This window comes from Cicer arietinum, chromosome 4 (genome assembly GCF_000331145.2).
Source record: "Cicer arietinum cultivar CDC Frontier isolate Library 1 chromosome 4, Cicar.CDCFrontier_v2.0, whole genome shotgun sequence".
Taxonomy (NCBI): domain Eukaryota; kingdom Viridiplantae; phylum Streptophyta; class Magnoliopsida; order Fabales; family Fabaceae; genus Cicer; species Cicer arietinum.
Window position 1 is genome coordinate 57663882 of NC_021163.2, and position 6176 is coordinate 57670057.

Genomic DNA, 6176 nt, shown 5'->3' on the forward strand with positions numbered 1-6176 from the left:
TCATGTTAGTAAAATTTGTTAAAAAAGTGTCAGTAAAATATTTGTACTAGTGTAAAAATTTTACTCAAATTAAAATGTTATCTTTTCTTATTGTAGTTATTTATTTTGTTATGGTTTATTATGTTAGTAAAATATTATTTTCTTAAGAAATTGTAAATTTTTTCAAAAACCAAATAATACTTATTTAAAAGAAAGCAAGTTTATAATATTGATCTAATTATGAAATATGTAATATTATATATATAAAATGCGTTAAGATTATTTTCAAAAGACATAAAACGTTCATATTTTAAAATGTTATAGTATAGTTGTAAAAAAAAATTAAATAGAAATTACGTTGTTAATGTATATATGATAAATAAAATTTAAAGCATGTGAAAAATGTATTCATTTTAATGTAATTTTTTTTTAAAATATAAGTTAATTTTTAATAGCCTATTACAGCGCTGTTAGAAAGAGCGATGTAAAAGACTTTCTTAATTTATTTTTTAAAAGCCTATTACAGCGCTCTTTGAAAGAGCGCTGTAAAAGACCTCTTTAACTTATTTTTTAAAAGCCTATTACAGCGTTCTTTGAAAGAGCGTTGTAAAAGACCTCCTTAACTTATTTTTTAAAAGCCTATTATAGCGCTCTTTGAAAGAGCGTTGTAAAAGACCCCTTAACTTATTTTTTAAAAGCCTATTACAGCGCTCTTTGAAAGAGCGTTGTAAAAGGCCTCCTTAAGTTATTTTTTAAAAGCCTATTACAACGCTTTTTCAGCAAACGCTTTAAAAGACCTCTTAACTTATTTTTTAAAAGCCTATTACAACGCTCTTTGAATGAGCGTTGTAAAAGACCTCCTTATTTTATTTTTTAAAAGCCTATTACAGCGTTCTTTGAATGAGAGTTGTAAAAGATCTCCTTAATTAAATGACCTATTACAGCTAAATATTAAAATGCTCAATTCTGACATATCAAATAATAAAATTACATGAACTCGGTTCAGATTACATGGCTTATAGAAAACAATTAAACACATTAAGATGTCATTCTTCTTTCCCTGATGGGATTCACATTTGTTTGTCCATTAACGATACGAAACGATGGATCAATTCAAATTCTCTCATCATGATCATCTCTAAGATATAAACCATCATCAATTGAATCAATTTCATGTGGTTGTGAGGGTTCGTAGGGTTAGGACAACGTATTAAATTTATTTTAAATTTGTTTTTATTTATTTAAAGTGAATGATTTTTATTTAAAGCGCAAGCCTTTTATAGCGCTTGTATAAAAAGCGCTCTAATAGGTCATTTAATTATAGAAAGCACATGAATTTTACAGCGCTTTCACAAAAAGCACTTTAAAAGCCATGTAACATAAGGTGGGAGCGCTACATTTTACAGCGCTTGTGTTTAAAGTGCTAAAAAAGCGTTGTAAAAGCTATGAGAGAGCGCTTCAATTTATAGTGTTTTTACAAAAAGCGTTGTAAAAGGGTTGTAAGCATTATGTGCAAACGCTATGTGACTCTGTATGACCATACAACAGTGTTTTTTCTACAACGCTTGTCAAAAAAGCGATGTCGTATCCTCCGTTATTTTTAAAAAATTCTACAACAACACTTGTATTTAATAAGCGCTGTAAAAGACGCGCTATAAAATGTCATTTTTTGCGTAGTGGATGGTAATGACTTATGAGTTATGCATATGAAATGTCATAACTTAATGTTACTGGTCATAACTTGTGTATATGATAGACTATAATTTTTAGTGGGTCATAACTTGTGTATATGATAGACTATAATTTTCATTTACATTATGATAGTGATGATAGATATTCAATGCATTTTTGATGATATAATGTCTGTAAATAATTATTGATCTCCAAACTTTTCACTCAATTTTTTCTTGATGATATAATGTCTATAAATAGATTATAAATTATTGGTCTCTAAACTTCTCACTCAATTTTTTTTCTATATAAACAATTTATAGTGGAAAAGTTAAATTTTGGAAATAACCAATGACATAAAAACTTAAAATTCTTCTTTTTGCAACAATTACTAAAGGTGACTAATTTATAGGGTATATGTATTCTGCATTGCATTTGACGACTAATATTTTTATTTATGTTTGTAGAAAAGTAAAGAGATGTTAGTAAATTTAGTTACTTATTAAAGGCTAAATAAGTTTATAAAAATATTTTATTTTTCCATATTTATAGATATCCACACAATAATAGACATATATACTTGATACATAAAAAATTGCATAAAATGAATACTTGATAAAAATTATATTTATAATTGACCTGATAAAGAGATTAAAATTGGATGTCATGAATCTGTTGGCACTTTTTATTTTTATTTTATTTTTTAGTTTTGAGTCAATTAATCTGTTGGCACTTTTTATTTTTGAGTCAATTAATCTGTTGGCACTTAATAAAGTTAGGTTTTTCGTAATCAATTGGCTGCGTAAACTACTATATCTGTTTTTTTTTTCGGGGGAAGGAGGCTAACTACTATATATGCTCCATATAAGAAAAAACTAATATAGTTTTTTATTTATTTAAAGAAACTATAAAAAATATTTGTGGTGTATTTTTGCCTCCACCGAGATGAGATGAGTGGATAAAAATTTGAAAAATAAAAGTAATAATTAATTGACATATATAAATTAAAGATGAGAATATTTATGTAAGTTTTTTTTGTTTAAAAACCTTTGTAATTAGGATCTTTCACACCCTGATGGCTCATAGAATATCCTCACAAGCTTCGGTCTTTCGAACTGATCATGATGAGACTAATTTCTATTCCGATTATTTGGTTGTAGCTTAAAATTCGTTGTCCCTTCTCAATAGTGTATTCTAGAACTTGAATAGTGGCACTTCCCATATAAGTTATTAACCAAACGAGTTATACTCATTGAGTATATTTATAGTAAGGTTGAATGAATAACTTGTTCCTTTTTGAAAATTTATATGTTTATAAATTAGATAATATTTTTGGAATAATTATAAAGTTAATATCAATTGGAATTGAAATATATTACATTAATAAAACTATTGTTTTGAATTATGGATAACTTATTAGGTGATTTTTTTATTTGATTTATGTAAACTAATTACTAACAGTACATATAATAATATTATATACTCATTATAAATTAAAATTGATTATATAAATGATTGAGTGCACTACAAGAAAAATGGTGTTTTGTGGAGGTTAAAAGCCTCACAAGGGAACACGGTCACAAAAACAATATTTGTGGTGGCTAAGACACTTACAAATAAGTTGTTTTAAATTTGTGATAGAAAAATTAAGTAGTTATAAAATTTCGACGGTATAACTGCTAAAAAGAGAGAAAATTATTTGAAAAAAAAAATCACAATTTATAAATACTCTAATAATATAATCTTTTCCAGTGACATACTATATTCTCACTATATTTCTGGTGCAAAATCAGCACAAAACACAACTTAGCAGAGCTAATAAGACAATGAAACTCATAATAATTTATCATCGGCAGAGTTTATCAACTTTTTTATTTATTTTAAGATTTCATCGTTAACCACATATTATGAGTATAGAATTAAGGGGATTGCAATTTTTCACTTAATATTTATACATAAAAGAGTATGATTTTTCACTTAATATTTATACATAAAAGAATATTTATAATTTCCTCACAACTCAAATGCTACAATTAAAGTCACACACACTTGAGAAATAATTAAGTTACAAGCAGCAGAAATATATGATACTTCACTTTTATTATTATTGATAACATAAAAAAAAATTCTTAAATTGATGATTGTAAATTTTATAAGTACTTCAACAATACAATATCCTCTCAATTTTAATTATTTATTTATAAATAATATAAAACTACAATATCCTCGATATAGAAGTCATCATAACAAATAAAATATATTATTAAAAAACTATTTTTTTTAATTTTCGATAATTAACATATAAGGTTCTCTCATTTGATATATAAGATTCTCTCATTTGATATAAAATGATAATTGAATATCAATCCGAGAGTTATTTTTTCCCAAAAATATTTAAACAATTGTTCTACTATCTTCTTTATCCCACAATAACTATGTCAAGCAACGACACATTGATAGGGTATATGTATCACTTGTATAATATATCAAAATAATTATAGTAAAAAAAGTTTAAAATAAATATTGGAATATATAAATCAAATATAAACTGTTATTATTACATGTTTTTAAATAAAATATCTTATTAATTGTCATCACACATAAAAAAATAAAGCAATAATATACAAGTATTATGTCACACAAAAAAATTTACCGATAAATTACTCAAACCATAATTGATATAATTATAAAATATATAAGTATACTGATCAATTAACAATAAAATATATTAACAACAACATATACCAATATGGTATGATATATACCTATGACATATGTATAAAATATTTTTTTATTGAAAAAAAAAACCTCTAAAATAAATTTAGTTATATCAAAATATTATATTTATTGTTATTTGCTATGAAATATATTGTACTATAATTTCTTACATATTTTTTATATTCAAATTTAATTTCAAAAATTATTTAGTCACCTTAACAAAATATTTAATAATAATAATTCTAACAAAAATTAAAATGGGATACTTGTAAATTACAATGACCTCAACACAATAAAACAATTTTGTATATGGTTTTCAGGGCAACGACATTAACTTCCCAATTTATAATCGTGCATGTGCCACAAAAGTGACAGTCAACAGAAAGTCACATGCATGCACATTCAATGGTTTAGAAATGGGCATAGGATCGATTCTCTCCCTCAAACAGCCACAACCACATGGTCATTATATAAATGCTTCTTGAAACTAGTTCCATTTTGGTTTCATATACTCATGAGTTTCATTTATTTAGAATTATGCTATGAAGAGACTCTCTATATAGACTCCTTTTAATCTTTATATTCATTTATGAATCAAATATAATTAAATAAAATCATCTCAAATTTTCTTGGTTCCAAAAAAATAATATTTTAAATATTTTTATTATATGAAGTTAATTTTGATGTATTTTAATAATATTTCAAACGATTTTGGATTTATGTAAAAATTTGTATAGATAATTTATATATATAATCTTTGAATCTAACGATTAAATTTGTAAAATATATATCGAATAAACTAGTATTGAAGAGTGTAATATTGATGTAGTTTTACTTCTTTGTAATTTAATCCTTCCTCTTTTTTTTATATTTATAATAAAAGAATTATTTATAAAAAAAAATTGCACACCCGATCTTTATATAATACAAATCTTTGGTTAGAGTTTGTCATTATGTATGTTTGTACATGCATTCAAAATTGTTCACAAAATTACTTTCAATTTACAAAATGATATAATATGTACACAATTATTTTCTTCTTTTTTATATTTCACCTCTTAATTAAAACAAAAGGACCGAAGAATTTTTCATGTATAAATAAACTAATTTGTTAATTACGTTAATGGTTTTTCAACGAATGAAATATTACACACAATAACAATTAATCATCATATTATTCATTTTTCTATTTATATTATGGTAAGTAATTAATCATCACTTCTCTTTTATTTTTATTTTTATTTTTTTAAGTAAGTAATTATTATTTTACCTAATAGAAAATTTAGAAAGAAAATCAACAATTAATAATTCTTATTTTATATATTTTAAACCACGTTTAATATAAAAATTATATAGATTAGTGTTTTTGTGTGGGTGTCTTTTGATAATATTATACTCAATTTTTTAGTTAAGTCATTCTAGATTCATGACAAACTAAATTAATAATAATAATTGTTAACAATTAATAATTCTTTATATATATGTGTGTGTCGTATCAAAGACATTATAATAGGTGTGCAATTTTTTTAAAATTAATTATTTTATACTGTGAATTAATCATAATTATTAAATTATTAATTAATAATATTGACTGTTAATATAATTATTTAAGAAATTGTCTATATGATTGATCATGATTTACAATTGTATCATATTTTTTAAATCAATAATACTTACAAATTAAATTTTATTATTATATCTAATAACATAAAGGTTAATTTAACGTGGTTTGTTGACAATTATATTTCAGTTTAATTGTAGCATGGATTGTTAAATTATTTATTTTATAATTATTAAATATATATATA